Raw genomic sequence first — 11,108 nt, 5'->3', positions numbered from 1 at the left:
AGCTCAGTCTCTGCTGAAGCTGTGACCCAGAATAGGCGCTGTGCCTCTTTTGTCTCCAAGGGCTGGCGGGAGGGAAGCTGGGCAGCGGGACGGTGCCCTGCTGGACAATGGGGAGCGTTGACAGAGTGCTCCCATTTATTGGCTGAGCGACTACATCAGTCATTCATTCACAGGCACAAGGTCTAAATTGCAGAACCAATTAACAGCACTAATAGCCCTTGCCTGAATTAATCTTTGAGACAAAGGGAGAAGTGGAAGTGCTATTAGCAAATCAAGCTGTACCATCCCTGCTTTATTGCGCAAATCTCAGTGTCTGTATGTGGCTATTGTGCGCTGACTGCAATTACAGCCCTCATTTAAAAATGATTAAGTGGTTATAATTATTTTTCAATTAAAACTTATATCTTCCATTTATGCAACATTTCAGACTTCAATTACACTTCTTTTGAAAAGTGCCACTGAACCAAAAGATGCCCGTTTCCTCTTTGAACCAGGAAACCTGAAACTCAACCCAGATAGGATTTTGATTTCCAACCTTCAGAATTCATTTTATGAAACGAAGACATCGTGATGAGAGTTCCCAAGCGATACAGAGATGTGTGGTACCTGCTGGAAGTGACCACCGCCACCCAGGGGGTGGGGAGAGAGAGAGAATTCAGGCTTCTCCTGGAGATTTGTGAAGACTGAGAAGAGAAGGTTGTTCCTGCCATTGGAAGGCAGTGTCACTAGGAGAGGTGATACCTGAGGCTAAATGTTTAGAGCGCTCAGCTGTGCTCTTGTGACAGTAATGATTGCTGTAAGAAAGGTGTGAAGCTGTAACAGGGAAGAGCCAATTTTGACTCCACATTGGATCTGTTTCTTTGACTTTAACCTTTGCTTTTTGTTGCTTTTGTTATTATAATCGTACATAATGGTCTGCCTCAGGGAACTCTACCCACCTGTGAATGGCTGCAAGAAAGAAGAAATGAGCACATCCCCTCCCCAAGGCTGGCCATTCCAGAAGATGTTTTGCAAGACTGATGGCCCTTTTTACTTTACTTCCTCCCGGCCTCGCCCTCTCTATTCTGCCTTTTTACTTTACTCCCCTCTCTGATTCTATAAAAGAAACTGGCATCCAGACCTGATAAGATGGTTCTTTTGAGACACTTGTCTGCCATCTTCTCACCGGCTTTCCGGATAAAGTCGTCTTCCCTGCCTCAACACCTTGTCTCCGATTTATTGGCCTGTCATGAGGCAAGCAGAGCGAGCTTGGACTTTGTAACAAAGTTTTGAGCAATCTAATTCATTTGAGCAATCTAATTCATAAAAACTAGAGCCGTTTCAGCGTTTTCCCCTTAAAACCCATCTCATTTGCTTTTAATGCCTTTCTTGAGAAGGAGAGAAAGGAATTGCTAGGCATTACTCATAAACCATAGTCGATTTTATCTTGCTGCTGCCCATAATCGGAGTACATCCATGGCGTTGACCCTCAAGGGGACATCAAAGATCATGTGTGTAGTGGTGGAAAAAAAGGTGTGTCCCAGAGCCCTGCTCACCAACTTTAGACCAGAGCTGTAAAAAGTGGTTCTTGGCTTCTCAGAAGCAGTAAAAAGTGTTAGTTGCTATCCTCATGCTGGCTGACCCTGGCCTGCTATTCTAACTGGATATTCTGAGTTAATAGCCTCAGTTTAATTCTGTGCTGTTGAAGGCATGCATGCCACGTGTAATAAGTTTAAAACTCACACAATTAAAAGAAATTATTTATAATTCTTACTCCTTAGTAACAAAGTCCTGATTTCTCTGACCTAATTTTGGCTCCGGTGAGGAAAATTGTGTCTTAAGAAATGAAAGGCAATGGCAGTAATGAAATCTGTTATTTTATGTAGTTTCTATAACCCACCTATGATGTAGATGATATAAAATTAACTTTCCAGATAGGATGAAAGAAGTTGCTCAGAGGGCTAAGAATTTTGCCCCAGTCACATAGCTAATAAGCGGCAGAGCTGGATTTACTTGTCCATCTTGGCACCAGTAACACTATTTCTTAATCACAATAGTTTTATAGAAAGTCTGATAAATGGAAGGGCAAGTAACTTCCTGCCTTGCCCCACTGACATCTCTCAGTCCCACCCTCTCCACACCTACCCACCTTGCTCCTATTCTTCAGAACAATCATTGATTTTCTTGGCCCTTTACTCTTACATGTGAATTTAAGGATGAGCTTGTCACATTCCATAAATAAAACCCCTGTTGGGATATTGATTGGAATTACATTAAATTTATAGGTTACTTTGGGGAAAACTTGACATCTTTATGAGATTAAGTCTTCCTGCCTATGAACGTGGAGTATCTCACTGTTTGTTCAGGTCTCCTTCATGTACTTCAATAATACTTTATAATTTTTTCATAAAGCACATCTATTTATTCCAAGACTCCTTACAGATTTTAATCTTTTGGTACTGTGAATGGGATCTTTTCCTATTATGTTTTCTATTTGATTATCGCTATTGCATAGAATGTCAATTGATTTTTGTATATAACTCCTAGCTCTAGCAAGCTTGCTGAATTCTCTCATTTGCAAATTAATTTCCTCTTTTCAGTTCTATGTTTGTATGAATTGAATTGCTTGTATTCAGTACCATGGTGGAGAGAAGCAATGATGGAGGCATTTTTGCCTTGTTCTTGATTTTAAAGGGACAACCTGTAATGTTTCACCATTAAACATATTATTTGTGTTAGGTTTTGATAAATGCCCTGTCACGTGTTAAAGAAACTATTTTCTAAAAGAATAATAATTATTTTATTAGAAGTTACTTTTAATCCTAATTAAGTGTTAAATTTCATCAAATCTTTTCCTGCGTTTACTAAGATAATCACATAGTTTTTCTCATTTAATCTGGTATTGTGGTATATTATATGAATAGACTTCCTTGCATTCCTGGGATATGCCCTCTCTTATCAGATTATACTGTTGTATTCAATTTAATGGTATTTTACCTAAGTTTTTCCATTTAGTTTTATAAATGAGATTGATCTATAATTCCCTCTCTCCCTCCCTCCCTCTTTCTTCCCTTCCTTCCTTCCCTCATTTTAGTGCTGAGCCTGTGCCCTCCCCGACTGTAACAGTTAAGAACAAGCCTGACTCCATATTGGACCTATTCCTTTAGCTCTCACCTATGTGCTCTGTTGCTTGTGCTTACTCTGCTGGCTCTGCACCTTTGTAAAGTAATGTTGCCTGCAGCCTGAAATATACCTAAGAGCACATTCTCGGGGCTCTGCTTCCCAGGCTTGACCTTTAATGGTATAACACTTTTCCATTCATGTAGAGATAAAAAGTTGCAGAACAGAAAATAATGATAGTCTTGTTGGAGGTTTACAGGAACATTGTGACCAGACCTACGTGGACAGCTGCAGGACCAAAGGATTCTGGCACCAAGAAGTTTGCAACAACTAGCCACACCCCTCCCTTTTAGTATAAAAGATGCCTGAGTTCTAACTCAGGTAAGATGGTTCTGTGGGACACTAGTCTACCATCTTCTCAGTCTGATGGCTTTTGGAATAAAGTTGCTATTCCTTGCCCCAGCAAGTTGTCTCTTGGTTTATTGGCCTGTCATGTGGTGAGCAGTATGAGCCTGGACTTGGTAACACCATCAGTTAATTTCCATCATTCCATATTTTTCCATTCTTTGAAACAGTTTATGTGTGATCAAGATTGTTTATTTAGCACATACTTATACTCACTATGTGCCAGGCCCTCTTCTAGTTTCTGGTGATATGGTAACGGATAAGCAAAATTCTTACTTTACACATTCTTTAATACTTTGACCAAACTCCCCTGGCTCTGGGTCTTTGGGAGTGAAAAAGAGTTTTCCCCTTTTTAACTCAATTTCTTTCATAGTTTTTTGGTTTATTCAGGTTTCCTATTCATCTTCACTTTGTTTTTTAGATTCTTCCTAGGAACTTTTCTAATATATCTGCTTACTAATATATTGAGAGAAAATTATTTATAGTATTAAATTATGATTTTTAGACTCTGCTGTAGATGTAGCTTTTTCTTTTTTTTTTCCTCCACAATATTGCTTATTTCTGCCTTTTCATTCTTACTTAGTCTTGTTAAAATTCTGGTTAAAATTTTGTTTGTTTTGTTATTATTAAACTATTTTTGTTAGTTTTGCAAGGAACCATCTTTTAGTTCCTAATTTCTGCCCTTAACTTTACTATTTTCTTCCACTACTTTTTAAAAGACTTTTTGCTTCTAGCTTCTTGAAATGACCACATAACTAATTTATTTCCAATCTGTCCATTAAAAATTGCATTTCTCTAAATATTATTCCCACAGAAAGGAATCACAGCTTCTCGAAGAATTGCTGAGTCCAGATTTGGGGCAGAAAATGTACAAAATGAGCCTGGAACATCTGTCACAATAGATAACAAAGAAGCTATCAAAGACTACCAGGGTCATAACAATAGGACCCTGAAGCCTAATTAAAGGGGTTCGTTGTCATTGGCCAAAGATGGCACAATATGACCGTCAAAAAGAATAATATCTGCAGTGGATTGAAATACATCATGCATATTAAAATCCATGAACTTGTAATGATACTAAAAATATCCTTCATGGAATCTTTGATGTTAGGAGATCAAATTACTGTCCTGAAAACCGTTTAGAAATGGAAAGTGTCAGTATTTATCCTGCTTTTCTGATACAAACCATACCTCGGGGTAACTAAATAGTCGATGAAGGAAAGCTCTTTTCAGAATAATTTTAGTTAATAAATAAAAAATGATATGCTAGGAGATCACCATTTTGCGGCTTTTAATGGTTAAACGAAGGTGGGCAGTAATCCCTGATGACTTCTAAAGTCTCATGAGTTGATGTGCTGGGAGTACACACCACCACCTATGATGTATTCTTGCCAAAAATCCAAACCTTGACCAAATTAGATCTCAACATCTAACTAATAATTTATAGGAAGTACAGGGAAAAAAGGAACATGTTAAATATTCCATGTTAAAAACAAGGAACATTCTGACCCCACGAGGACAGAATCAATAAAATCCAGAGCATGGGAAATTCTGCAAGAAAAACACCACTTTTTCAACAAATAATGAGAGAGAGAGAGAGAGAGAGAGAGAGAGTTGAACTTATAGATTAAAAGATACCTAAGGACACATAAGCCAAATGCAATATATAGACCTTTTTTAGAATCCTTATTCAAACTAACTATATAAAAAATTAATGAGGAATTACTATTAGTTGTTTTAGGTGTAATGACAGAATTGTGGTTTGCTTAATAAAAGAGAGAGATGCTTACCTTTTAGAGACACACTCTAAAGAATTTATGGATGGAATGATATGATGTTTTTTACTCTGAGATAGTCAAATGCTAATAATGATTGAAGCTGGATAATGGATACATAGGGTTGCATTATACTCTTCTCTACTTTCGTTTGAATTTTTTCCATAATTAAAAAGAATGTACCTAAAGTTTTAATTTTGCTCTGCACTGGCACATGGAGTGTGTGAGATTTTGTGTGAGCCCTTTAAGAACAGAGTCTCTGTTTCCTACCTCCTTCTGGCTCTCCCGTACTCAAGCCCCACTGACCTTAAAAGAAAGATGTTCTGGGGGCTTGTCTTCCTGGTGCAGGACACCAGGGCTGGGGCCCTCAATATGGGGCTTGGATCCCTCGCTAGTTGGGGAAGACCTTTCCAGTGGTGCTTATCTTCCCATTTGTGGGTTCCCTACCTCGGGGTATGGGTCTTGACTACACCACATCTCCACCCCTCCTATTCATCTCCTTGTGGTTCCTTCTTTAGATCTTTAGTTGTGGAAATTCTTTTCTGCTAGTTTTCAGGTCATTCACATCGATAGTTGATATGTAAGTAGTTGCAATGTTGGTGTGTCTGTGAGAGGAGGTGAGCTCTGGGTCCTCCTACTCTGCCATCTTGGCCACCACTCTGGATTGTTTGTCTGTTTGTTGTGATATTGAGTTATATAATTTCTTTATATAATTTGGATATTAACCCCTTATCAGATATATCACTGGCAAATATCTTCTCCCATTCAGTAGTTTGCCTTTTTGTTTTGTTGATGGTTTCCTTTGCTGTGCAAAAGCTTTTTAGTTGGATGTAGTCCCATTTATTTACTTTGCTTTGTTGCCTTTGCTTGGGGAGACAGATCCAAAAAAATAGTCCTAAGATTGATGTCAAAGAGTGTACTGACTGTTTTCTTCTAGGAGTTTATGGTTTCTGGTCTTATGTTTAAGTCTGTAATTCATTTTGAGTTACTTTTGTATATGGTTAAAGAAATTGGTCTGGTTTCATTCTTTTGCATTTAGGTGTGCAGTTTCCCCAGCACCACTTATTAAAGAGACTGTCTTTTTCCCATTGTATATTCTTGCCTTCTTTGTTGTAGATTAATTAACCATATAACATTGGTATATTTTGGGGGCTCTCTGTTCTGTTCCATTGATTTATATCTCTGTTTTTGTGTGGGTAACATACTGTTTTGATTACTATAGCTTTGTGGTATAGGCTGAAGTCGGGGAGCATGATACCTCCAGCTTTGTTTTTCTTTGTTATTGTTCATTTCTAATTTAATTGTGTTATATCAAGAAATGTTGTCTGTATAGTATTGATTTGATTCTTTAAAATTATTTTAGACTTCTCTTGTCACCTAATGCAAGGTCAAAATCAATTTAAAAAATAATGAAAAAAATAAGTGTTGCATTTAAATTTGTAAGGAATATGTTATTTATTTTGTGGGTTTAGAATTCTCATATCTATTAGATCAAGTTGTTAATTGTGTTGTTCTTTATTCTTACAATTTTTTATTTGTTTGAGCTATTGTTTTTTTTTTTGCTATATGCGGGCCTCTCACTGCTGCGGCCTCTCCCGTTGTGGTGCACAGGCTCTGGATGTGCAGGCTCAGTGGCCATGGCTCACGGGCTCAGCCACTCCGCAGCATGTGGGATCTTCCCAGACCGGGGCACGAACCCGTGTCCCCTGCATCGGCAGGTGGACTCTCAACCACTGAGCCACCAGGGAAGCCCTGAGCTATTGTTTTTTGATAGAGCTGTGTTAACATTTTCTACTATGATTATAAATTTTAAAATTTCCTTTGAAATTTATAAATTTTTATGTTATACATATTGAGCCTAAGCAGTTTATTTTACTTGATTTATTATATTTTGAGCCTATTTTGGTTATCTATCACTGTAAAACAGAGCCTGAATAGTGGCATAACACATAATATTTTTATTATGCTCATGAATTCTAAGTCAGGAATCTGTGCAGGGAATATTGGTGATGGCCTGTCTCTTCTCCTCAACCTGTGGAGCAAATGACTCAAATAGCTAAGCACTGGGATCACCTGGACAATTCTTCATGTGAAGTCTAGGGCCTGAGCAGTGGTGACTCAAAGGCCGAGGCTAATGTCCAAGGCACCTACACATGGTCCTTTACGAACCTGACTTTTTCATAGTGTGGCATTCAACTGGGTTCTGAGAGGGAGCACCCCAAGGAGGAGAGCCTGGAGAGTGGGTTTCAAGAGAACAAGGGAGAAACTGCAAGCCTTCTTCTGACAGTGCCCCTCAGAAATCTCATAGGATCTGTTCTGTTTCATCTTATTGGTTTCAACTCAGTGATTAAAGCCAACTCAGATTTAAGGGCAGGGAAATCAGACTCTATCTCTTCATGGGGAGTAACAGGGTCGCACTGCAGAAGATCATGTGGAATGGGAGATATTTTTGTGGCCGACTTTGGAAAACACAATCTGCCTCAGAGCCCATGTTGTTTGGTGCATATTTGCAGCCTTTATTATTCCACAATTTTTGTTTGAATGTTCTTTTTATTATTCCTTGTATTGCTCCTTATTTTTATTAATCTTAAAATTTTTTATGCAATTAATATTGCTTGCCTAGTTTCCTTTTTGGTAATATTTGCAAGATATATCTTTCTTGATGTCTTTATTTTTCCATCTTTCTTGAGGTTTTATTTTAGGTTGGTCTTTTAAAAATACTTACAATTTCCATCACTTAATTGGTAAATGTAATAATATAAACTGTTTACATGTCTTGTGATTCCTAATATACTTTAGTTAATTCCACTACCTTAGAAGAATGCCTGGCATATAGTAGGTTCTTAATATTACTATTATTGTTACTGCTGCTGCTACTACTACTATTACTATTATAACTCTTATTCTTGAATTCCATTTCAGAGCCCTTAGTCATGAAACCAGAGAGAAGAACTTCCTCATCTTCTTTTTACTCATTTTCCAAACTTCTCTACTGAAAAATGCTGTGCCTGCATCTCTGTATGGTAAGGATGTTCTTTAGAGACTTTCAGTGCTTCCTGATATCTGGCTGGGGAAAGACAATTTCTTTCCTGGACCCATAACCATGGGGAATTTTCAGCACAGGCTCAATGTCAGATACTATAATTAAGAACATAAGTTTAGAATTATTTTATCACTCACTAACTGTTCGACTTTAGACAAGTTACTTAACCTTTTAGAACCTCAGTTTTCATATCTGGAATCTGAAGATGCTGATTGCAATGAAAAGTAAATGAAATAATGTAGACTGCTTGTCACAGTGATTTTAAGTGGAAGATATAGTTATTAGTATCATTTCCAGGGGCACTTTCTGAAGGAAAACTCCAAGTCAGGCCCTAAGCTGAGGCCTGGGTACTACATTCAGGAACCCACTAGTGGGCAGGGGAGTAAGCTTCCAGTCCCTTCTCCCTGGAATATACACCTTGTCAGGGCTCCTTCTCAACTGGTCTGCAGGTAGACATTGCCATCTTAGTTTCATGACATGAAGTTAATCCAAATATCCTTTCCCAGCAGTGGCCTTATTTAGGGTGTGAGCTGCCCAACATGAGGTCTCTAATCACTTTCTTTGAAGATGAGTTTCAGCAGCATGCAAGGGCCTCTATGGGTAACAGAAAAGCCAACATGCTTGCTTAAAACTGAATTTAGCATTGTCACTTTATTCTTTTTGCCTTCAGATGCCAGCGAGTTGGCTTCACTGGGGCTGATGGGCACATCATAGTTACAGGTTCAAGTGGGGCTGAAATTCAGCAGCTTTTTGCTCCAGTACTCATGCACCTGCTGGGCTGGGCTGCACCAGGCAGGGTGGGGGCTACTTCTGCATAGTAAAGTCCCCAGAGTATCAAGGATAAGCAGGGATGTGCCTGAGAAGGTTGACTCATGCTACCACCTTCCCTATTTCTCTCTCTCATTGACGGTGGAAGTGTCCATGGTTCTGATGAGTGCCACAGGGTTGGAAGGATGCTTAGAGCTAGTGTTGCCTCCCTCTCCCTTTCAGCTGTCTTTGTCTTTCAGTATCCTTAGCACAGTCTCATCGGAGGTGGGACTGACAGTGGAAACCAGCTCCGGAATTTCTTTCAGTCTCTATGGACACCTATCCTCAGCAGTAATGTTCTTCATCAGAGGCTACCTGATTCTCTACCCCATCTCCCTCCTCCACCAGCCATGTGTGACGAAAGAAACGGAAGAACAGCTTCAGGGCTAACAGCACATTTTGGCTTCTGTAAGAAACTTGCTTGCTTGCTTGGGGCGGGAAGAACCGGGCTGCTGATTGGCTGATTCAAAATTAAACAGCTCCCTCCCGCCTTGGGGACTTGCCTCCCTGTGAAGGGTACAAAAGCCTCGCCCGGCTGTTAGTCGGGGTCTCACTCACTTCTCTCCGAGTGGGGCCCTGTCCAGACAGTTTGTGTAAGCTTCTATACTTGTACTTGTATAAATCCTTTGCTAATCTTTCTGCTTGGTGTTGGTGATTCTCGGGTGTCCTTGGTTGGGACACGGGTCGCATTTACCGGGTAAAGACCTGAAACAGGGTCCCTCCCTGTCTTTGGACTACTCGAAGTGGAGGTTAAAGATCTGAAACAGGGTCCCTCCTCCGAAGCCACCGCCTGCTCCTTCCTCGGGCAAGTTTGCGACCCTTGGCTTGCCGGCAAGAAACTAGGAGACTCCATTAAGGCTTGTCGGACGCGACGTTAAGCCTGGAGTCAGGAGGAGTCCCGGGACGCCGCGATTCCTCCCTGGGAATTCAAAGTCGGTTTCGATATTCTTTGGTCCCGACTTTGAACTGGGATTGTGTCAAAACTTGCTGTTCTCCCCTTCTGTCTTTTGTCACACGTGTGTGTGCTCTTGCATTTGCTTGGACACTTTGGCTTTGTCCCCAGGCGTGTGGCTCCCGGACCGCAACACATGGACATATAGCTTCTCAAGCTTGTTGTTGGCAACCTGTGCCAGGCTTAGAGTAGGTGCAGCCTTGGGAAGGGTAACACATTAGTAAAGTCCAGTGAGCAGCCTGTCAACTGAACCGGTACCCTCAGAGTTTCCAAGAGTGTAGCTGAGCAGCTACCAAGAGTCCTGTCATATTGGGAAGAGCATGCCAACACTTGTTTCAAATTAAGTATACGCAATACCCTGGGTCTTTCCCATGTTCTCTATTGGTGCCATAGAAATCCCTTCTTTCACCCTTAAATAACTTCACAAATATTTTTAATATAAAAGCATAGCTTTCCTTAAAATTCTGAGTTTTATAAAGACATGATTAATATTTATTGACTACTTAAACACTTGCCAGATATTTTCATTCAGTTATCTCATTCAGTTCTCGCAACTGGTTGAGGTAGTGATTATTGCCCTCAGTTTACAGATAAAGAAATGGAAAAGAGATTAAGTAAGCTGCCCAAAGTCACACAGCTAGAAACTGAGGTACAGAAAAATCAGGTAATATTCCCAAGGTCACATAGATCTTAAATGTTATCATGGAGGCTTGAACTCAGGTCTTGTGATTTCAGATAAAATATTCTTATTGTAGCACATAACCAGCCTTTCATTTCTGTTCCCTAAGTCACTTAATCTTGCCTGGTCATCCATCATAATTAATCTAATACTAATCTTTTCCTCTCTATTCACTTTTATTTTTTAAAATTAATTTCTTTTTTGTCTGTGTTGGGTCTTCGTTTCTGTGCGAGGGCTTTCTCTGGTTGTGGCAAGCAGGGTTCACTCTTCATCGCGGTGCATGGGCCTCTCACTGTTGCAGTCTCTCTTGTTGCGGAGCACAGGCTCCAGACGCACAGGCTCAGTAGT

The sequence above is a fragment of the Lipotes vexillifer genome, unplaced genomic scaffold, assembly GCF_000442215.2.
Source record: "Lipotes vexillifer unplaced genomic scaffold, Lipotes_vexillifer_v1.1 scaffold957, whole genome shotgun sequence".
Classification (NCBI taxonomy): domain Eukaryota; kingdom Metazoa; phylum Chordata; class Mammalia; order Artiodactyla; family Lipotidae; genus Lipotes; species Lipotes vexillifer.
Note: the sequence above shows the minus strand (reverse complement) of the source record.